Source organism: Bactrocera dorsalis, chromosome 2 (assembly GCF_023373825.1).
Source record: "Bactrocera dorsalis isolate Fly_Bdor chromosome 2, ASM2337382v1, whole genome shotgun sequence".
Taxonomy (NCBI): Eukaryota; Metazoa; Arthropoda; class Insecta; order Diptera; family Tephritidae; genus Bactrocera; species Bactrocera dorsalis.
In genome coordinates this window covers 54,585,965-54,610,265 of record NC_064304.1, presented here as the reverse complement: position 1 = coordinate 54,610,265, position 24,301 = coordinate 54,585,965, and the positions used below count along the sequence as shown (strand labels likewise).

Genomic DNA, 24,301 nt, shown 5'->3' with positions numbered 1-24,301 from the left:
TTACTGGCAACGAGTCTTGGATCTATGATTACGACCTGTATTTTCAATACTACAATTCGTAGTCAACGCCCCACAAACTTAATGCATGAATTTCGAACTTTCGGCTTGCTTCCTCCACCACCAATTGAGTTATTTCCGACATTCCACCTGTCTTTTTTTATGTTGGACACAATGTGGAATTTTAGGGAATTTGATCAAAACCGTTCTTCTAAACTTAATGAAAGGAGTTCTTCCGACTGCCTGGTTGATATTTTACTTATGTACCAAATATATTAAAATTGGTATCTTTAGTTGAGTTCATAATGTTTATTTTTATTTGAGTTAATTAGGTTAATTTGTTTGATACTTTATTAACAGCCAAATTATTTTTGTATAAAAGTATATCCAAAATATTTAAATGAAGGCGTAACATATACATATATTTTATTTCTGGACATTGCACAAAACTTTAATCGCTTCTCATTTAGCATTGAATATCACGCGAATAAATAGAACCTTGCATCTTAAGTACAAAAAAAACTATTGATTTTAATTAACTGAAATCTAATATAATTTCCATATTCCAAAAAATACCTCACTTTCATTACCTTAAGGTTCGGATTGAATGTGTATTCTTATTCCAAAACAAAAGAAACTTCCAAGGCATCCAAGGCCTCATGCGCCATGGCACATGCAAATGTCCTTTTAGATGTGGTCAACGCTTTGTCCTCGGCGGTCGCATTGGCTTTCACATTTTAATGGTTTTTCTTTTGTCGAGTGGCTGCAGACTTTACAAATGTGTATATACCATATTAATCGTTGCCGATGTATTCGTTCGGTTGCTCGCGTGAGTTAGTGAAACTTCAAAAAAACATAATATCGATTAGATTTTTAAGTGTTAATTGTTGTAAATAGTGAAATTATGTTAAATGTTGTGTTTGTATAAAACCACTAAGTACATAAGTGTGTGTTACCAATTATCGGCTTGTGTGCATGGGAAAACAGTCATACATATCAATAATGAATACGTATATATAACCATAAGTATATGTATATATATATATATATGGTTCATACATGTTTGTACACGATTACAAGTTGCGACGAAGACAAGACGATTGTTTTGCAATTGCGTTCGTCTTTGACAGATTATTCGTAAGCATTTTCCCGCCAAAAATCACAAATATTCATAAGCAGTTTAATCTTTACAGAGAATCTAGCAAATGTACATATAGCTGGTTTAAATTATTTTACCAAGTACTTATATGAATATATCCGTACAACAAACGATGCCTGTCACAATTTACTTGTAGCGTATATAGGTATAAACGATGACGTATTCTAATTAGGAAGTACGGAACTGGTTCCAAAGTTTCTTAATCGACACTCTATATATTTATGTATGAGTTTATACAAAGAATGATCAAACCACGTCAAGTGGACCTTGAAAATATCTTTAAATCGGCAATTAGCCCATTATTTGGTGAGGGATCAGACGCATACGTCGTGATATAAATATTTCGCCAAAATTCAGTTTTTTGTTAATATTATTCAATTGAGTTGGCGTCAATATTCGTGCCGTTAGTTCTGCTTTCTCCAGACAGGACAAGGAAGCAAAGCAAATGGATCTGGCAGTGAACGAGGGCATGACGAAATATTTCCTGTCATCAAACAAATAGTCGTAGTACTCGCGACTAGGCTCCCACGTCACTGTTGACAGTCATAAGTCAATAATTCCCGTCCTGCTATATGGTTCAGCGGAAGGACGATGACAACACCCGATTAGTTGACGTTACGAGTTTACGAGAGAAAGGTTCTGCAGAACATTTATGGCCCTTTGCGCATTGGCCACGGCGAATATCGCATTCGATGAAACGATGAGCTGAATGAGATATATGACGACATTGACATACTTCAGCGAATTAAGAGACAGCGGCTGCGCTGGCTTGGTCATACGTTCGTATGGACGAAAATTCTCCAGCTCTGAAAGTATTCGACGCAGTACGCGCCCGGGGAAGCAGAGGAATAGGAAGACCTCTATTCCATTGGAAAGACCAGGTGGAAAAGGACTTGGCTTCGCTTGGAATCTGCATTGCGAAAGGAAAAAACCACCGGCGCGCTGTTGTTACACCGATCAAGAAAAGTAATGGGTCTAAACTCTCACTTAATAAGATCGTAATTTTTAAAATCGGTGTTTTAGCGAAATTTTCAGGGTCCATTTGATATGGTTTGACCCAAAAGCAACCAGAGCAACAAGGAAATTAGGTTGGGATGGAAAATTATTCCAAAAGTAGACAAACAATGTAACAATGAAAGGATATAGGGAAGCATTTTTGCTTGTAAGAATTTAACAATTTTTTGTCGATACAAATCTCAATTGCCTTGTGTTGATAAAACACCCTAAGTGTGGTCTGAAACAATCTATGAGATCGTAATGGACCACATTAGTCGAAATATACATTAGGGTGTCCGTTATTTACCAAATTGATTATTTTTGACGAGACGCCCCTTAAACTTTTAGTTTTCCATCTAAAAAAAATGTCAGACCATAAAAAGCCCTTAATTTTCATAATAAACCTTGCCCCAAACACGATACATTTCCTCTTGAAATTACACGGGATTTTGCCACTTTTTACAAATATTTTTTTTCTCTGGAAATTTCTCGTTTGTAGAAATAAAAAAGTAATATTCTTATACAGAATTGAATGCTCTCACTTTTTTCTATTTTAAGCTGAAAGATTCACTGTAATGAATATTATTTTCATTGGGATAACTCACACATTGGCCGATATATGCGGTACAAAGTCACCCAGAAGTTCGAAAATCTTTATATTAAGTATATGGAGGCCAAGGGAAGGGAAGTATTGGTCCGATTCAACCCATTTTTGGTATACCATTATTGGAGAAGGATTATCCTTTAATTTCATTGTCGATCAAAAGTCAACTAGAGGTACCGGAGTCAAAATATTCAGTACAAAGGGGCATGAACAGTTTTCGTTGGATTTAAACATTTTTTGATCATAAGGTGGCATATAGTACACTAAAGGCATTATGCGTGTAAAGTTTAATCCCGTTATATTAATTTCCTCTTGATTTGTTTACTGGAAAGTAAAAGAATCAAGTGGAACTTAAAATTGTGCAATATGGGAAGTAGGCGTGGGTATTGTCCGATTGTATTTTTATGTTTCTGGAGCACTTATTTATTGATTTATCGCGCTTTTAGTAGTTTTGAACAATACCGTCATATGGGGAGTGAACAGGGATTTCATTCATTCTGTTTAAAATTATAACAAATAGTTACATATGTGTTTCTATTTGTTCTTTGGTGATCATTAAATTTGTTGTAAATGATTATCACGCACATTTGAAAAACCCGTATCACTTAAGAGTATAGTATACAAGGTAATTTATTAAAGAAAACTTTTATTAACTTTATACAAATGTTCCTTTTCTTAAAATTAAATGTTTAAATTATTTCGGTAACGAATATAGCGTATGTAGATAGCGCGTCAGATCGCTGCTGTCGTAGTTCAAACTGTAGCGCTCGAGACGGATGTTGCAAACGGAAAATGTATCAAACTAATGTTGATGTGCGAACTGTATGTGTTAACTTGCAAATTGTGTATGTACAACGAATTGTGACTGCTATTCTGTTGTCCATCCTTTTTGTTTAGTGGGTAGGGGTACTGGTGTGGTGAGTTTTGTTGGTGTTGTGTTGTGACGTGTGAGTATGGTGCCATCGGATGTGGTGTATTGTGCAGTGTTTCCTTAGGGTACGCCAGTTTTTCCCGGATAGAGTAGGGAGGAGGCTTAACTCTTTTAAACACCCTGGGCCACCTAGGCAAATATTTTGCCTAGTATTATAGTATACGTATGTATATGTGAGATTGCATGTACATATGTCGACGTACTGCTAGTAAAGTAGCATGGCGACCGTCGGATATTTAGTCATGGAGAATTGATCCATATTTGCACCTTTGGGTAGAAAACGATTTTTCGTTTGATATAAATTTTAATATTCGTCTAGGTGCTTATCTCAAGCACTTGCTTGTTTATTTAATTTTACTGTCGACTTATTATATATGCGATTATTTCTTTTATCAGTTTATTTTGCGGTTTATTTATTATTTGGCTTTTCTGTATTATTGGCGATTGTTGCAGTTTTATTTTATTTTTTGTTCTGATCGGATTATTAAGGATCGCAACTCCATGCCTGGTTCAGGTATGGCCTGCATGGGTGCGCCTTTGAAAACATACCCTGGGGTTTGGACTGTTATATAAGAGGGATCTTGTGAGCGATTTTGCAATCGTAATGGCCGCGAATTGAATTCGGCTTCGTTTCTTGTTAATACTGTAAGTGTGGTCTGAAACAATCTATGAGATCGTAATGGACCACATTAGTCGAAATATACATTAGGGTGTCCGTTATTTACCAAATTGATTATTTTTGACGAGACGCCCCTTAAACTTTTAGTTTTCCATCTAAAAAAAATGTCAGACCATAAAAAGCCCTTAATTTTCATAATAAACCTTGCCCCAAACACGATACATTTCCTCTTGAAATTACACGGGATTTTGCCACTTTTTACAAATATCTTTTTTCTCTGGAAATTTCTCGTTTGTAGAAATAAAAAAGTCATATTCTTATACAGAATTGAATGCTCTCACTTTTTTCTATTTTAAGCTGAAAGATTCACTGTAATGAATATTATTTTCATTGGGATAACTCACACATTGGCCGATATATGCGGTACAAAGTCACCCAGAAGTTCGAAAATCTTTATATTAAGTATATGGAGGCCAAGGGAAGGGAAGTATTGGTCCGATTCAACCCATTTTTGGTATACCATTATTGGAGAAGGATTATCCTTTAATTTCATTGTCGATCAAAAGTCAACTAGAGGTACCGGAGTCAAAATATTCAGTACAAAGGGGCATGAACAGTTTTCGTTGGATTTAAACATTTTTTGATCATAAGGTGGCATATAGTACACTAAAGGCATTATGCGTGTAAAGTTTAATCCCGTTATATTAATTTCCTCTTGATTTGTTTACTGGAAAGTAAAAGAATCAAGTGGAACTTAAAATTGTGCAATATGGGAAGTAGGCGTGGGTATTGTCCGATTGTATTTTTATGTTTCTGGAGCACTTATTTATTGATTTATCGCGCTTTTAGTAGTTTTGAACAATACCGTCATATGGGGAGTGAACAGGGATTTCATTCATTCTGTTTAAAATTATAACAAATAGTTACATATGTGTTTCCATTTGTTTTTTGGTGATCATTAAATTTGTTGTAAATGATTATCACGCACATTTGAAAAACCCGTATCACTTAAGAGTATAGTATACAAGGTAATTTATTAAAGAAAACTTTTATTAACTTTATACAAATGTTCCTTTTCTTAAAATTAAATGTTTAAATTATTTCGGTAACGAATATAGCGTATGTAGATAGCGCGTCAGATCGCTGCTGTCGTAGTTCAAACTGTAGCGCTCGAGACGGATGTTGCAAACGGAAAATGTATCAAACTAATGTTGATGTGCGAACTGTATGTGTTAACTTGCGAATTGTGTATGTACAACGAATTGTGACTGCTATTCTGTTGTCCATCCTTTTTGTTTAGTGGGTAGGGGTACTGGTGTGGTGAGTTTTGTTGGTGTTGTGTTGTGACGTGTGAGTATGGTGCCATCGGATGTGGTGTATTGTGCAGTGTTTCCTTAGGGTACGCCAGTTTTTCCCGGATAGAGTAGGGAGGAGGCTTAACTCTTTTAAACACCCTGGGCCACCTAGGCAAATATTTTGCCTAGTTTATAGTATACGTATGTATATGTGAGATTGCATGTACATATGTCGACGTACTGCTAGTAAAGTAGCATGGCGACCGTCGGATATTTAGTCATGGAGAATTGATCCATATTTGCACCTTTGGGTAGAAAACGATTTTTCGTTTGATATAAATTTTAATATTCGTCTAGGTGCTTATCTCAAGCACTTGCTTGTTTATTTAATTTTACTGTCGACTTATTATATATGCGATTATTTCTTTTATCAGTTTATTTTGCGGTTTATTTATTATTTGGCTTTTCTGTATTATTGGCGATTGTTGCAGTTTTATTTTATTTTTTGTTCTGATCGGATTATTAAGGATCGCAACTCAATGCCTGGTTCAGGTATGGCCTGCATGGGTGCGCCTTTGAAAACATACCCTGGGGTTTGGACTGTTATATAAGAGGGATCTTGTGAGCGATTTTGCAATCGTAATGGCCGCGAATTGAAATCGGCTTCGTTTCTTGTTAATACTGTACACAATTGTTTTGAAGCTTTATACAGCTGATTCCTATTACCCACCGATATGAGGAGCGCTTGAATACTTATATACGATAAGAGCGAACATTGCCTTTTGTAAGTGTAGGTGCGTCACTGTATGGTGATCACTTAATTTCCCTTTCGATGTTTTTTTATAATTTGAAAGTTTATCTATGACGCAATTCTGAATTAAATTAGTAGATTTTTCGACTTTGTAGGGCTACAGCAATTTCAAAATCGGAGCAACGATATAATTGACATTTTGCCATATTGATATTATTGTGGATACTAACTTGGCAGTAATGCATAGCTCAAGTCGTAGATTAGGAGTTTCTAGAGTGGCTACGTTTGCTTTTCTTCTTCTTTCTTAATTGCCGTAGACACCACCTATGCGATTATAGCCGAGTCAACAACAGCGCGCCAGTCGTTTCTTCTTTTCGCTACGTGGCGCCAATTGGATATTCCAAGCGAAGCCAGGTCCTTCTCCACTTGGTCCTTCCAACGGAGTGGAGGTCTTCCTCTTCCTCTGCTTCCCGCGGCGGGTACTGCGTCGAATACTTTCAGAGCTGGAGTGTTTTCGTCCATCCGGACAACATGACCTAGCCAGCGTAGCCGCTGTCTTTTAATTCGCTGGACTATGTCAATGTCGCCGTATATCTCGTACAGCTCATCGTTCCATCGAATGCGATATTCGCCGTGGCCAACGCGCAAAGGACCATAAATCTTTCGCAGAACTTTTCTCTCGAAAACTCGCAACGTCGACTCATCTGTTGTTGACATCGTCCAGGCCTCTGCACCATATAGCAGGACGGGAATTATGAGTGACTTATAGAGTTTGTTTTTTGTTTGTCGAGAGAGGACTTTGCTTCTCAATTGCCTACTTAGTCCGAAGTAGCACCTGTTGGCAAGAGTTATCCTGCGTTGGATTTCTAGGCTGACATTGTTGGTGGTGTTTACGCTGGTTCCAAGATAGACGAAATTATCTACAACTTCAAAGTTATGACTGTCAACAGTGACGTGAGTGCCAAGTCGCGAGTGCAACGACTGTTTGTTTGATGACAGGAGATATTTCGTCTTGCCCTCGTTCACTGCCAGACCGATTTCTTTTGCTTCCTTGTCCAGTCTGGAGAAAGCAGAACTAACGGCGCGGGTGTTGAGACCGATGATATCAATATCATCGGCATACGCCAGCAGTTGTACACTCTTATAGAAGATGGTACCTTCTCTGTTGAGTTCTGCAGCCCGAACTATTTTCTCCAGAAGCAGGTTGAAAAAGTCGCACGATAGGGAATCACCTTGTCTGAAACCTCGTTTGGTATCGAACGGCTCGGAGAGGTCCTTCCCGATCCTGACGGAGCTTTTCGTGTTGCTCAACGTCAGTTTACACAGCCGCACAGTGGCACCGCTCCATACATTTCTTGGAAAAAAATAGGAGTGGTCGTACCACAATGAAACTTTGCAGAAACACTTCTCTGGACTAAATTAAGAAATTTTGAAAAAATCTTGGAAAACCGCCCACTGCCACACCCACCTCCCATACAACTGCAATTGCCAAAATTTTTATTTTTGGACCTAGGGACTTGAAATTCGGAACACTTCTTAATTGAGTTCTCCTGATGAAAAAAAATTAAACTTAAACGCAAAGTGACGTTATTTATACCTTTATCTTTATAAAAATCCAATATAATATGCAATGTTTTAATTGAATATGTAACAGGGGAAAAATTGTGTTAGTTTTTATTTGTAATATTATGCAAGCACCATATCTTTAACAATGGGATCTAGTTCTAAGGAAATTTTGTTCGAATGACGCCTTAAGCTACTTCTCATATGTATTATGAGAAGTCTGTTGAAGACATCAGTATTTGTGGAAATTCGATCACACTTTCTCGAAAACATCAATCGATACTTCCTGTAGTCTTTGTTTCTGGCTTCCTCGGCTTCCTCTGAAAGCATTCCTATTGGTAATACGGCAGCATCCATTATATCTTTACCATGCATTAGTACTTCGTGCACAGTAACAGGTATATAAAACCAACTATAATTTTGTACGAACAGTTTCGCAGTGTCCGACGTATATAATTTAAATTTGTCACTATCAATTTTTTCGCCACATGTAATTATTTGAAGAATTATCCTGAATCGTTGATAAGTTCTTCATTGACGCCAGTAATATCCGCAACCATTTGTGGGTTTAAAAAAAAAGCCTTGACGTGTTCCCGTCGTTAGAAGTTCCTGTACCTTGTTGAACAAAATCAACTCGCAACCGCATTTTATCTTTAAAGGCCGCTTGTATTTTCAATTTATTTTGTATTTTAATTTAATACATTCCATAAACTTGATTCTAGCATGCAAGGATGAAATTCCCAATTCACATGCCTCAGGTTTAATTGTTTTCATGGAAACTAACTCTAAGTTGTTCATTTCAGTAGGTTTCGCCATACAAATGTAGCATACTGCTGCTGCAGTAGTATGTGTCACTATCTGAGCGGTTTTACCATCCAGCATTGTAAAAAAGAGCTTGTGTAATGCATTAATTTCCTTGCCCTTTACATAAGCGCCTGAAAGTATACTACATTTTTTGGCTTTTTGACCATTTGTATGAAATATTGGAAGCGACTTTTGAAATTAAAATCGATGTTACTAAAAGGGACGGTAATTGGGGGTTGTTTTTTTGTTTTTAATTGAAAGTACAGACTTGGAACTTTCATTTTTTTATAGTAAGAGGGCTAAGCAAGACAAAGCACATAAAGTTTTTTTCCATCAAAAAATGAAAAGTTAATATTTTTTAGTATAATTTTTGAAAATTATAAAAATTAGCTTCCTTTGCCAATTTCAATAAATCTTTTTTTTATAAACAAGTAGGTGCTATATTTTCACTAAAAAATAAAAGAAAAGTCATAGCTATAAACTTACACACAAAAAAAAATTCTTTATTTGGACAATAATTTTAATCTGATTTTATTGAATAACTTTCCGTCGACTTCTGTTAGTTTTTTTAACTATAAAATTTCACTTTTTATAAAAAACCTTGTTGAATTTTTCTTATCCAAATATTTCTTTACAAACCAAAAACATTAAAGTTTTGAAATTGGAAAGTGGAAAAATCCTATTTTTTCCGCCGAAATGCCACTGTGAGCCGTATTCGTTTTGCGGGGATACCAAATTCAGACATCGCGGCATAAAGGCAGCTCCTTTTCGTGCTGTCGAAAGCAGCTTTGAAATCGACAAATAGGTGATGAGTGTCGATTCTCCTTTCACGGGTCTTTTCCAAGATTTGGCGCATGGTGAATATCTGGTCGGTTGTTGATTTACCAGGTCTGAAGCCACACTGATAAGGTCCAATCAGTTTGTTGACGGTGGGCCTTAATCTTTCACACAATACGCTCGACAGAACCTTATATGCGATATTGAGGAGGCTTATCCCACGGTAGTTGGCGTAGATTGTGGGGTCTCCTTTTTTATGGATTGGGCATAGCACACTTAAATTCCAATCGTTGGGCATGCTTTCGTCCGACCATATTTTACAAAGAAGTTGATGCATGCTCCTTATCAGTTCTTCGCCGCCGTGTTTGAATAGCTCGGCCGGCAATCCATCGGCCCCTGCCGCTTTGTTGTTTTTCAGGCGGGCAATTGCTATTCGAACTTCTTCATGGCCGGGTAATGGAACGTCTTCTCCATCGTCATCGATTGGGGAATCGGGTTCGCCTTCTCCCGGTGTTGTGCTATCACTGCCATTCAGTAGGTTGGAGAAGTGTTCCTCCTCCTGAGCATCGGTAACTAGATCACCTTGGGGGGTTCTACAGGAGTATGTTCCGGTCTTGAAACCTTCTGTAAGCCGCCGCATCTTTTCGTAGAATTTATGAGCATTACCCCTGTCGGCCAGCTCATCAAGCTGTTCGTACTCACGCATTTCGGCCTCTTTCTTCTTCTGTCTGCAAATGCGTTTTGCTTCCCTCTTCAACTCTCGGTATCTATCCCATCCCGCACGTGTTGTGGTCGATCGTAACGTTGCGAGGTAGGCAGCCTGTTTTCTCTCCGCTGCGACACGGCACTCCTCGTCGTACCAGCTGTTCTTTTGCACTTTCCGAAAACCAATGGTTGACGAGTGCTCCCAGAGAGCAGGAGTGCAAGCCGAGTAGAGAATCGTTGGGCTGTCTGTTGTGATTGCAGCTTCTCGACGTCGAACCTTCCTTGTGTTTGTTGGCGTGCGTTTTTTGCTGCACAGAGGCGGGTGCGAATTTTGGCTGCAACAATATAGTGGTCCGAGTCGATGTTAGGACCTCGGAGCGCACGCACATCTGAAACAATGGAGACGTGTCTTCCGTCTATCACAACATGATCGATCTGGTTGGTAGTTTTTCGATCCGGAGACAGCCAGGTAGCTTGATGGATCTTCTTATGCTGGAATCTAGTACTACAGATAACCATATTTCGGGCCCCGGCGAAGTCGATCAGCCTCAACTCATTTGGGGATGTTTCCTCGTGGAGGCTGAATTTACCGACCGTAGTACCAAAGATACCTTCTTTGCCCACCCTGGCGTTGAGGTCGCCAAGCACGATTTTTACACCGTGACGGGGGCATCTCTCATAAGTGCGCTCCAAGCACTCATAAAAGGCATCTTTGGTCACATCGTCCTTCTCTTCCGTCGGGGCGTGGGCGCAAATCAGCGATATGTTGAAGAACCTCGCTTTGATGCGGATTGTGGCTAGACGTTCATTCACCGCAGTGAATGATAGTACTCGGCGACGGAGTCTCTCTCCCACCACGAATCCCACACCAAACCTGCGCTCCTTTATATGGCCACTGTAGTAAATGTCACAAGGACCTACTCGTCTCTGTCCTTGTCCCGTCCATCGCATTTCTTGGACGGCGGTGATGTCAGCCTTTGTTTTCACGAGGACATCAACCAGCTGGGCAGTGGCACCTTCCCAGTTAAGGGACCGGACATTCCAGGTGCATGCCCGCAATTCGTAGTCCTTATTTCGTTTGCCATGGTCGTCAGCAAAAGGGGGGTCTCTCATCCGAGGCTGGTTCTGACTATTCACTGGGGGTGTTTTTTTACGTGGCGGGTCCCAAACCCAGCGCACAACCCTATGCAGTGGATGCTTCGCCTTCTCACGTTAGCTCGCCTTCAAACGGATGTTCTTAGGCTACCCAGAGGATACTTGGTCAAAGACCGGAAGTCGTGAGCTGCTTGAGTCACATGTAAAAGAATCGTTTCTGGCCACTCCCAAGTGAATGGCGATCAGAGAATTTTCCTCACTTGCGCGAACTTCTACACATGACTCCATCCTTCCACGTTTGCTTTTGCCACAAAAAAATTGGTTGTGGTCGTGGAATCGTTTTGTGTGCACACACAGATGTTGTGCATTGATATATTCAATGGTTTTTTGTTGGGAGAGCTTCAAAGTCCAACAAAGTATCAACACAAAGTTACTCAGAAAAATGTGATGAATATTGCAAAGGTTAAAACTCAAAAGTTAACCATAAAATATCAATTGTAAAGTTTTTATTTATTAAAACTAATGTTATAGATGTGATTTACATCATCAAATGTATACTTTCTTTTTCAAGATTTTTTTTAATATGATGTTTTTCATGGTCCAAAAAAATCATATATTTCACAACTTCAACAGAATATAACTATTGTGCGCAGGAGCACGCAGGTTAGCCACTTACACAAAGCAAACTTTAAAATCTCCTTAATCGATAGAAAAAAAATCAGCTGCAATTAGCTGCCAATTCATGAGTGATTAGCATTTTAATCTAGTGCAACTGCAACTGCGTTGTTTATTTGCTTGATTCGTTGCTTTGTTTTTTTTTTTGCCTGCTTCGTTGCTTTGTTTGTTTTTTTGATTGTTCGGTTTGTTGCTTTGTTGTTATTTTTTAGAGTTGTCTCTCGTTATACAACAACAACAAAATACTAGTTTAGATGCCTTATATTATTTGAACTAATTACATAGTACAACAGCTAATCTGGGGGGTGAGAAATTCCAAGTCAGGGTGATGGTACTAGGTCAGTATAGTAAAACCCTCAAAGGGCTTGGCGTTCGTATGTGTATGGTTTCAGAACAAATCCCAAAAATAAAACTTTAGAATTGGACGATGATGTTAAAAAATTACTTGTTGAATAAATAATTAATAATATATGATCTTGTTTCATTTTTAGAGAAATAATAACCTTTATTGATTCAAATCCGTTTGCCAATTTCTAATAGTCTAGCTGTGATAACAGCGAAAATATTGCAACTTTTGTGATTATATTATATGGGAGATGGGCGTAATTGTGGGCGGATTTGCTTTATTTTTTCTGGACAAGCTTATATTTACAAAATATTACACTGTAGAAAATTTTGTTACTGTAGGATGATTTTTGATTTTTGTGTTATATGGGAGGTGGGCGTGGTTGTGGGCGGATTTTAATAAACTTTTTTTTTTCATCTAATTTGGCAATATGAGAGATGTGTGCCAAATTTCAAAGCCTGTGCGACGTACCGACCATCATTTGATCGCGTAGTTGTAGCTTTAGAGAAGTCTTCGCGATACTGATCGTTTAGAGTCTTGTTTCTTATGGGGGAAGTTTCCTTAACTTTTGACATTTCGTTGTGACATTTAATTGTGAATTAAGGTACGAGGGCTGCTATATATATTTCTGGCCTAATAATGAAAATAGGAATATTTATCAACGAAAATGGTTTTATTGTTTTTCAAAATATTCTCCATCAAGATTTATACACTTTTGCATGCGCTCAAACCAATTTTCGAAGCATTTTTTCCACTCCGATTTTGACACCTCCAAAACATGGTTTCTGAATGCTTCAACAGCATCTTCTGGCGACGAAAATCGTTGACCACGCATTATTTTCTTGATGTGTGGGAATAAAAAGAAGCCATTGGGTGCCAAGTCAGGGCTGTACGGCGGATGACCCATCAATTCGACGTTTTGGCCGATCAAAAAGGCGCTGGTTTGAGCCGATGTGTGAGAGCTCGCATTGTCATGGTGCACAATGATTCGTCTTCTCTTGTTCGTTTTTCGAATTTCTCCGAAGACTTCAGGCAAACAAGTGGTGGTGTACCACTCAGAATTGACCGTCCTACGTTGCTGAAGCGGAACTGTCGCCACATGACCAGTTTTGCCGAAGAAACAGGCGACCATTTGCTTCGAATTGCTTCTTCCACGAACAACTTTCGTTGGATTTGGCTCGTCTTGGAAGACCCACACGGTCGATTGTTGTTTTGTTTCGGGCTCATACGCATAGATCCATGATTCGTCACCTGTGACGATCTTATAAACGTCTTTTGAAGCACCGCGATCGTATGTTTTCAACATTTCTTTACACCAATCCACACCAGCCTTTTTTGAGCGATTGTCAAATTGTGCGGGATCCAACGAGAACAAACCTTTTTTACGGCCAGGTGTTCATGCAATATCGAATGTATGCTGGTGGGAGAAATGCATAGGCATGCATCGATGTTTTCTGGCACAACGTTTGTTTTTGGACGACCTTCATGGAATTCGTCTTTGAGCGAGCGTCGGCTACGATTGAATTCGTTGTAACAGTTTTTCACAGTGCTATAGGATGGTGCTTCATAGCCGTACAAAGATTTTAGTTCATCGATGCACTCTTGTCGTGATAATCCACGTCGAAAGTTGTGAAAAATGTTCGCACGAAAATGTTCACGAGTTAATTCCATTTTTTGGCCAAGATGAATTTTTTAATTCCCTGTAAATAAAAAAATTCACGATTAAATGACAAAACGTTCTGAGTGATGTTATGCTAAAAAATGTCAAACTTTTCAATGGAAATGTGAGATTGCACTTAGTGTTGCCTAGTCCAAAAATATATATAGCAGCCCTCGTATTTGTTTGTATTATACTCAACCTGAGTGGGTATGGTGGTAGCTAGTTCTGTAACTAGTCCACTTTGCGTTCCGCTGTGCAGTGTTTGAACTTTTTGTGCCTTTGAGCAACATGGTGTCTCTTGGCAATTCTTAGAATTTTGGGTTTCGGGATTTTCTTTTGCAATTTAACATTTTTTTTCAAAATTATTTTATTTATTGTATCTGCTTTTTCTTAAAGCCTAACAATAAGTAATAAAATCTTAAATCTATTTAAAAACTAGACAGACTGAAGCAAGTGATTGAGCTGTTTTGGTGATACGTCGCTCTTTAATACTCAGGCATATCTCTTCTTTTAAGTCGTGTTTGATCGCAGGAATGTACCAATGCATTAGCCAGGGTGAGGTGACCTCAGAGTTTTGATATATATTTAATTCTGCTGTCTTCTACTTCTTTTTTTACTATAGGAATACTAAGGTCTTTATGAATATTTTCGTTAAGCATGTACTTTTTTGGGATTAGAGGGGATATGCGATGCAATATAAGCATTTAAATTTGCTTGTACAATTTGTGTATGTATGCGCATGTGACAGGCAATTTGTGCAAAGTCTTCTTGACTTTTTATACCCTCTTTTACATAGTCCGCATGACGTTTGTTTTCTTTGTTCGGATGTGAACGATTGTGTTTTGTTAAAAAATCTGTTTGATTTGTTTTTGCTTCTAGCGAGTCTATTGAAGCTTATATTGAGGTCGTTTTGAATTTTTTTTTTCTGAATATTTTATCTTCTAATCTTTCCGCATTTTCATATTGGGTAGTTAGAAAGTCTTTCATTTGTTGCCACGTTGGGCACTTCTTTCGTGATAAGAGTGATTGCTCCCACAAAAGTAACAATTTTTCTGGTAATGCTGCGGTACAAATGGTTACCAGAATAGGGTCCCAACTCTCTGTGGGAATATTCTGTGTCTATAGAACCGACAAACAATTTAAAACAGTGGATTCTAGTTTGATAAATTTTACACTTGTTTCTTTTTTAATTTTAGGCAAGTTCATTAGTGTCGTTACTTGTTTATCGACCATTATTCTTTAGTTTTCGTATCGTTCTAAAACTTCCCAATCCAAATTGAAATTATGTTTGTTTGACTTCTAGTTTTGTATCGGAGGTGATACAATTTTTGCGCTTTGATAGTTTCGGATGGTTGATGTAAACGGTTGTAAACATGTCCCGGAAGGACGATCATTCTTCATAACCTCCATAAAATGTTTCTGTGCAACATGCGGGCACCTCGAGGTGGATGCCTGAACTTGTCTTTTGACTGTCTTCTTGTGGTAGCTCTACTCTCGGATGTGAAGTAAGTGCAATAGCTTTAATTGATCGGAGATCATAGCTTTTGTATCTCCGTACTGATCTAAGCAGTTTTCGTGAATTGCGTAAGCCGAGGATTTAAAATTTTGTGGTAGATGTGAATCGTCAGAATCTATTATGGCGTCATGAGCCGCTTTTTTGGTCTTTTATTTCTTATAACGATTCAGAGTTTTCATGAATCGGAAGAGCCAAATCTAGAGCTTAATAAACTTGCATTTTCGAAAATAAATTTAGCAACCTGTTTTGAGCGTGTAGCTCCTGCAGGTGCATTTAGATTTTTATTATTAATCATAATTTTCTGTTGTATGGAGAAATATTTGTTAAAACTAAATAAAGGTTTTTCAGTTTAAACCGAGTTTTAAGTAAGTATATAAACGTTCTTTTTCGTGAAAGACGGGTTTGTTTTATTATTAACACCGTTACTTATTATATTATCTTGCTATTTAAATTTATTTTTTAATTCTTTAAAAAGATGTATATGTTTAAATGTACATATATAGTACGTATGTTTGAATGTATATTCTTGAAATTTATAATTTTTTTTATACCCAGAACTTTTGGTATAGTTGTGTTCACAAACTTATGTATACTTGTGAAACTGTTTGTTTCTGTTAGTTTTATTTTACCTTTTGGTTTAATTACACTAGTCTACAGGCAATATGCAACTGATTGGCTGTTGGTGTTTTTATATTAAATTAGGTGTACTAATAATCAATTCATATTTAAAAATTCCGTACCACGTAAGATTTTTAAGAATTTCAAAATTATTTTTTTTACGTAGTATTAAGTAATTTTTTTGTTCTACTTGCGCCAAATCCATATATACTTTGAGTTATTTGTTAGTCGAGAGTATTTATGACATTTCTCGTATGTCTTATCTGTATTCTTTCTTGTTTATCAATTAAAAACTTGAAGGTAGTTGTATATTTATTGCGATAGCCGTGGAAGGAGAGATTTTTTGATTAAAATGTCTAAAGTACGAAAACGTGGTTGTAATACATCGACTGTTTCATTTTGTTATGTTTGTGGCTTGTATACACCTAAATCTCATGCCAGATTAATAACTAAAGTGACTGAATTAGCATATCTCAAGTATTTTGGTTTTCCTATAGTGAATCAAGATCGGAATTGGACTCCTCATATTTGTTGCCAAACTTAAGCCACTGGCTTAATGGAAATAGATCATCAATGCCCTTTGCTATTCCGATGATCTGGTGTGAGCCGACAAACCATGCTACCGATTGCTATTTTTGTATGACAAACGTATGTGGATTTTCAAAAAAGAAATAAGCACAAAATTCAATATCCCAACATATCTTCAGCTAAACCCGTTCCTCATGTCGAAAATTTACCAATTCCCGTTTCACCATTACCACAGGACTTAGATACAAAAATTGGACGTTGTGCTGTTGATGATGCTATAGAAGATAATATTATATCCCGTAAAAGAGGCAAAGAGATCACATCAGATTTCCGAAGATGAAGAAGAAAAGAAAAAAACACATTTGATCGAGCAGCCTGAACTTAATGATTTAGTGCGTGACCTTAACTTATCTAAACAACATGCAGAACTTTTAGCGTCAAGGTTACAGCAGTGGAATTTACTGGCCAAAGGTACAAAGGCCACCGCGTTTAGATACCGTAATGAAGAGTTTGCCTCTTTCTTTACATTACGAGATAAAATTTGCTTTTGTACTGATCCTGCAAGTGTTATAGAGAAGTTAGGCTATCAACATAATACAGAAGAGTGGCGTTTATTCATAGACTCATCTAAGAAAAGTTTAAAAGCCGTTTTGCTACATAATGGCAACACTAAATCTTCAATTCCACTTTCCCACGCTGTTGATATGAAGGAAACTTATGAAATTATGTCATTGATTTTGAATTGCACAAACTACAACACATACAAGTGGCAGATATGTGGTGATCTTAAAGTCATAGGACTACTTCTTGGGCTTCAAGGGGGATTCACTAAATACTGCTGTTTTTTGTGCCTTTGGGACAGTAGAGCAACAGAAGAACATTACAAAATAAAAGATTGGCCACAAAGAGGTGATTTCGTGCCGGGTGAAGCTACCATCAAGAATATACCTCTAGTTGACCCTCGTAAGGTTTTGCTGCCCCCTTTACACATAAAACTCGGATTGATGAAAAACTTTGTTAAAGCTTTAGATAAGAATAGCGAAGCTTCCAAATACCTCAAAAAGTTTTCCCGAAGTTAAGTGACGCCAAGCTAAAAGAAGGAATTTTCATTGGACCCCAAATCCGAAAAATTCTGAAGGACAAGCAGTTTGAAGAGAAACTAAACCCCGTTCAACGTAAAGCCTGGATATCATTTAGAAGCACTGTCACGGATTTTTTAGGAAACAAAAAGTCTAACTACTAAAGAAAACTACCAAAGAATGGGTTGCAGAATGTCACTAAAAATTCATTTTTTACATTCACATTTGAGTTTTTTTCCACAAAATTTGGGTTCCGTCAGTGATGAACAGGGAGAGAGGTTCCACCAAGATATTTCAACAATGGAACAGAGATATCAAGGCCGCTGGGATCCTGCAATGATGGGGGATTATTGTTGGTTCCTAATGAGAGAAATACAAGAAAAAATCGCCATTTGCAAAAAGGAAATCTACAAAACAGGTTCAATAGTTATATGTAATTATTACACGATATATTAAACGTCTTACCTAAAGTAAAGTAATTTTTTTTAATTTTTAAATTTTATCAGTATATTAGTCAACAGGGCATTTTTCAAATATTTCTTCAAAGAGACTTTTTTTTTTGATGTAACTGGAAAACTGTACGTGATGTTTTCTTTTACCTTCTAATTCAAACTTAGGAACCTTCAAAGATAACGATGCACGCATAGCCAAGACAGTTGCATTTTTTCGCTTTTTATTTGTAGACTTGTGTTATTTACGAAAAATTACGATTACATTTTTTTGAAAATTATTTAAGACTTATATTTTTAATAATTTGGTACCCAGTGCAGGGTATACAATTATAGACAGATTATGTGTACAAATATATATATGTATATGTCGGAGCGGTCCCAGCGGGGACAAAATAAAGGCGTCACAAAAGCAGGGCAATGTGAGGCCTTATTTGTTTAATACCCTTTCTCATGAATGCCTCACAATGACCTTCTTTTAGTAGCGAAGGTAAGGTGTACAAAATAAAGAGACAAAGTAGACTATGATATTCATTTTCAAAGCTGCACAGCGTTTGTAAATTTTTTACTGTTATCTGCCGCCGACCTCTTCTCGCCACCGAATACTGCGTATATGCATATAGTTATTATATCTTCTCATTTCGTACGCGGACTTACAGGAAAGTTGTAGTTTTTTAAAAGTCTAGATTAATATACATATATGTATGTATATGAAACTAATTGAATAGTAAATTAATTATTCTATTGAAATGGAAAAAACTAAATGTGGAGTGAGTGATAGACATTTTCGTCGACTTGTGGCAACAAAAAAAAAGAGCACAATTGAAATCGTGAAAAAAGCTATTGTTCCAGAAAATGAAAATGTTCCTAGTTGTAGCAAAAATGTATCCGAAGAACTAAATATAATTATATGTAATGTGCGTAATGCGGCTACTGGTATCTCTAACAACAATAATAATGACATAAATGCGAAAATAAGAAATTGGTGTGTCAAATGTAAAATTCGTAAGAGGGCATGCGAAGAAATTCTGCAAATATTTCATAGTGCTGACGTGCGTGTACCTGCATCAAAGAAACAATTAATGACGTTGCCAAACTCAGAAATTAATATAATTGATGCGTCGCCTGAAAAGTACTTTCATTTCGGAGTAGAAAATGCTCTTTCTTTGATGAAAATTTCTTTACTTCCAAATATGGATTGCCTATAGATACTTATATTGATATCAATATAGACGGGTGCCCGCTTGCCAATTCTTCATCACTTCACACTTTAATTATCCTTTAAATTGAATATGTAAATTGAAACATATAATAAAAATATAATCGATTTAGACTAAATATTCCAAAATGTCAAAACGGAGCTACATAATGATAAATGACGAAAATTCTCCACCTTGTGAGTGTGGAAATAAAATGAAAAAATTGGGTAAGTAATTACTATATATAATTGTGTATATTAAATTGATTAAACAATTTATTTATAGAAGAAGAGGTGCAACAAAACTTAATTTGTGAGCTACATGTGAAGATGGATAAACTGTTGAAGAAATGGAACATTTTGAGGAAAATGCTGAAATGTTTCCAAAAAATGACGTAGTAAGTTAACTGAATGAACTGTATTTTCTGCGAAACTATATAATTAATACTTTACTGATTTCAATAGATTTGTAGCATTAAAGAAAGTATAGGTTCAACACCTATTACAAAATCTCTACAATTTATCATCACAGAAGAGTGCTTGTTAGAGTACAATTGGGATGGGCTGCAGAAGAAAAAATCTTTAAAAAAAACCAACTTATTTGGAAAATTTGTGTTTGGTAGGTTTCTTTTAATTAAATACATAAATTCACAACTCTCAATTGTTATTTCTAATTTTAGATGCTCTGAAGTCCCCCGAATACGGCTTCCCAAATTACGAAAATGATATTAAAAAATCGATACAATTAATAAAAAATAGGGTGTATAAAAAACCTACGATAATAAATCAAAATAATATATTGATGAATTAAAAGTCTTTCGTGTCATTATTAAACAGCTTATTTTTATTAAAACAATAAGGCCTCATTTACTCCTTTTTTAGATAGTAGAGGTGAGGCATCATTTACTCCTTTTAGAGATAGCAGAGCTGAGGCCTCATTTACTCCTTTTAGAGATAACAGAGGTGAGGCCTCATTTACTCCTTTTTTACGTCGCTTGAGGTGAGGCCTCACGATGTAGGACATGCAATGTTAAAGAGATATGAAGCTTATATGGCGGAGTAAGCCCTTTCTACCTTACAATTCCGACATGAATAAGGCCATATGAAGGTCTTTTATGCCCCGCTGGAGTAGTACTAGGTATTTTGTATGTCAGACTACATGCGTATGTCGGAGTGCTATATTTTTGTAGCTAACTGTATGGCAAAGGCGGCATTTATTACGGTACTATAGAATGTAAATGCGCAAATAAGCATAGTGACAGGACTAAAGAAACTGTTACTGAGTGAGGTCTGATCGTATTCTGCGAACAGAGTGAAGAGAGGCAGGAACCGTTAGCTACTTTTAAAGCTTATAATTAGGCGTTATGTCCTCACAGAATCTGTTCAAGCCGTGATCTTGATAGGATCAGAAGTTGCTGTGCTCGTAAAATAAAAATAAAAAGTGAAGTTATCGTGTTATATTAAGTGTAAAGTGTAAAGTGATAAAACAATATGGAATCACCTACGAACGAAATACCCGACATCAGAAGTGGGATCGGCTAATCCTACAAGCCGAGATTCGTGCCGGATCCTCGAAGCGCCAGAAGCACAGCACCAGAATCTAATGGACATAATGAATTTCATCCAAATACCAAGACCGGTAGCAGACGCAAAGCCTGTCCACGTTGTTTTACTAAAGTTCAATTCCGATTGTGCTGGAGCGGCTCCCTCTACTTGATGTACAATGGTGGACCTGGTTTTTGAGGAAATTAATAGATGGCAACGCATCATCATGGTTGCCCTATATGCTTCGCACGCATAAGTGGAAAACCAAAGTCTTGGAGGAAGTAGCTGTGTTGGTAGCGTTGACACACATACACTAGCCAGAAAAAGTCTTCGCTCATGGTTTTTTTAACTTTAATTTTTCGCAAATAACATTATTAAAATTATATTGAAGCAAAAATTCTGAGAACACCAGTTAGCCATAGCTTAAGCAACACGTATGCAAAATATTGTTGAAATTGTTTGCATAGAAACTAAGATAACGGCATATTTACCGTTAGGCTTGAGCGAAACGAGCAGAAAAAGTCTCCGCTCACATGAACTTTTTTAGTTTATTTTAACGTGGGACTGTAATAGGACGCTGCTTTATTGATTATTTATTTACAGAATTAAAAATTCGTAAGCTGTAAGTAAAATTTTTTGGTCTTGCAACAGGTTTGTTTTAAAATAATTTATTTTAGTAACAATGAACGAAAAACGAAAAGAAATTGGTGTGGATGAAAGAAAAATTATTACAAAATTAAGAGAAAGGGGTAAAACTTTCGCGAAGTAATAGTTGGTAGAGCTGAGTCCTCAATTAGATACGTTAGCAAAGCCTTTAACACAACTGGAATCATTACTTCAAAACCTCGTTCCGGTCGCCCAAAAATATTAACAGACCGGGAAACAAGGAAAGTTATATCTTTGGTTAAAAGAAATCCCCGCCTTACGTCTGCGAAGATAGCGAAAGATGTTAAAGAACGTTTTCAAAAACAAATTTGTAGTGATACGGCTAGAAAAATTTTGAAAAGGGCTGGTTTTAAAGCTAGAATAGCACGTAAAAAGCCGTTTGTATCCCTAAAAAAATCGTATGAAGCGTTTAGCGTTCGCCAACGAGCATATAAATAAGCCTCTATCATTTTGGGAATCAGTTTTGTGGTCTGATGAAACAAAATATTGCATTTTCGGAATAAAAGGAAGGAAATTGGTATGAAGAAAACCTGGCACGGCGTTGGATGTCCACAATCTCTCATCGACGGTGAAACACGGTGGCGGAGGAGTTTTGCTGTGGGGTGTATGTCAGCAAGTGGAGTAGGGGAAATAGAATTCATTGATTGCATAATGAATAAGTTTGTTTACTTAAATATCTTGAAGCAAAAAATGAAGGAAAGTGCTGTGAAATTGGGGTAACCTGGGGTGTTGTACCTTCAGCAGGACAACGACCTAAAGCATACTGCTGACATTATTCGCCTTTGGCACCTTTCTAATGCTCCAAAGTTCTTACATACACCCCCAAAATCACCTGACCTCAACCCCATAGAGCATTTGTGGGCTCTATTGGAACGTAGAATCCGCACACATACCATCACCAGCAAGGATATGCTGAAAAATATCATCCTGGAAGAATGGTCCAAAATATCCGTGGAAGAAACAACGAAACTTGTGCATTCGATGCCCAAAAGGCTGGCTGAAGTTCTAAAATGTCGGGGTTATCCTACCAGTTACTAATTACTTTTATTTGTTTTGATTTAAAAACTTTTTATTATATGAGCGTAGACTTTTTCTGATACTTATTTTTAGAATTCACAAGAAAATGTGTCTCATTTTATTTTCTAAAAAACGAAATACTCATTAAAACATTTTTGTGTTATCTTTTAATGCCAATGTTTAAATACATACAAAAAATAAATAATTTGAAACAGCTGTTTGGATTTTATTAAGTTTCAAAAACATTTGTTTATCATAAGCGGAGACTTTTTCTGGCTAGTGTAGCTCAAAGCGACAATATTTTTTTGCGCTGTGTATATGACACCAATGAAACGGCATGCAATGTGCTACAACAACTGCAGGTTTACGCTTTTAAGAAGTGTAATACGGAAGAGGATGCATGTGTAACCGGCTCAGAGAGAAAGAAGTCCAAATTCCACATGAAATGTCACCAACGTAGAAAGATTTGCCATAAAATTGCCGAATGTCGTAATCGACTGGAAAGGCGAAACAACGCGATGTTTCAAGGGCAGCGAAATGGGACATTACGCTACTTCATGTCCTGAAATCCGGACCAGCCAGAGAGAGAAAAGATATAAGATGAGTGTAAATATTTGCACTTTAGTTTCGCCAAATGTGGTGGTAAAATTATCAGATGAGTCCGTTCCATTTTGATTTAACTCTTATGTTATGTGCAATCCTACTTACTGTTTTATTTAGCAGAAGGGGTATTGCCGAAAAATATTGCAAGTAAATACTTGAATTTTGGCTGCTTTTTGTTTTTGTTAAATGGTTGTGTTTGAATACATAAAAGCAAGCTCATATGTTGAGGGATTATATTTTTTTTTTAATATTTGATTATACAGTAGACGCTCGGAAATTAGAACCACTTTGTTTTTGGGGTAGTTCTACTTTCCGAAATGTTCTAATTTCTGGACGGTTTTTTTAACGTCAATCATAAAACTAACATTTAAGCCACTTCCAAAAACAATTTAAAAACATTTTTTCTTATTTTTTTTAAAAACGTAACAATTCAGTCCATTACATAACAATTATTAAAAAAACAACTTAAAATTTCAGAAATTAATTAAAAATTCAGGATAAGGGCTCAGTTCAAAATAAATTTTTGTTTGACATGTAATCAGTAATTTTTGTTTATATTTTTGGTTTCTTTAAATCCGATATAACAATATCGTTACGGAGGGCCAAAAGAATGCCCATGTGCTTACTGGAAGACAATTCACTCTTGTTGCACCAATTTATTAAATTGTTAACGCTTTCAATAGCTATAACATTTGAAATAACTTGTGCGTCATCAACAACATCGTCTTCATTGCTACCAGAAAACTCATCCCCGTTAAGCTTAGTACGCAGCTCTCAAGAAACGTAAAAACTTCATATAAAAAAACGCTTAAGAAACGGTCCAGAAACGTTCCTGCGATAAAGTTACTTGTGCTAGTACGCAGCTCTTAAGAAAGCTAGTACTAATTTTTAATACTTTTTTTCAATAAAATGTGAATATGGCAAACCTGGTTTTGCGAAGAAACATCAAATCAACAATTGTTTCTTGCAGGAAATTCGAAGTAATCGTCAAATTCATCCTAAATTAGTTGAAATCATTATTATAAAGTATATTCCATTTTGAAATGTTGTATAAAACCAACCAATCATCAACAACATTCCTTAAATCTCAATGAAAATATTTGTG

General features: G+C 36.7%; 2 protein-coding genes across 4 annotated transcripts in view; one reads left to right on the top strand and one right to left on the bottom strand.

Annotated features, from left to right (window-relative positions):
* LOC125776347 (uncharacterized) overlaps nucleotides 1-708 on the bottom strand; it is a 32,555-nt gene extending 31,847 nt beyond the window's left edge. Inside the window, exon 1 of the mRNA XM_049448099.1 lies at nucleotides 588-708. The gene's annotated coding sequence lies outside the window, so the exon portion shown is untranslated. The remainder of the gene's footprint in view (nucleotides 1-587) is intronic.
* LOC105225915 (cadherin-86C) overlaps nucleotides 694-24,301 on the top strand; it is a 244,265-nt gene continuing 220,657 nt past the window's right edge. The window contains exon 1 of one of the 3 annotated variants that reach the window (XM_049447988.1): nucleotides 694-826. The gene's annotated coding sequence lies outside the window, so the exon portion shown is untranslated. Of the gene's footprint in view, nucleotides 831-869; nucleotides 1,135-24,301 lie in introns of those variants that run through there. The other 2 variants (XM_049447991.1, XM_049447993.1) reach the window with 2 other exon arrangements.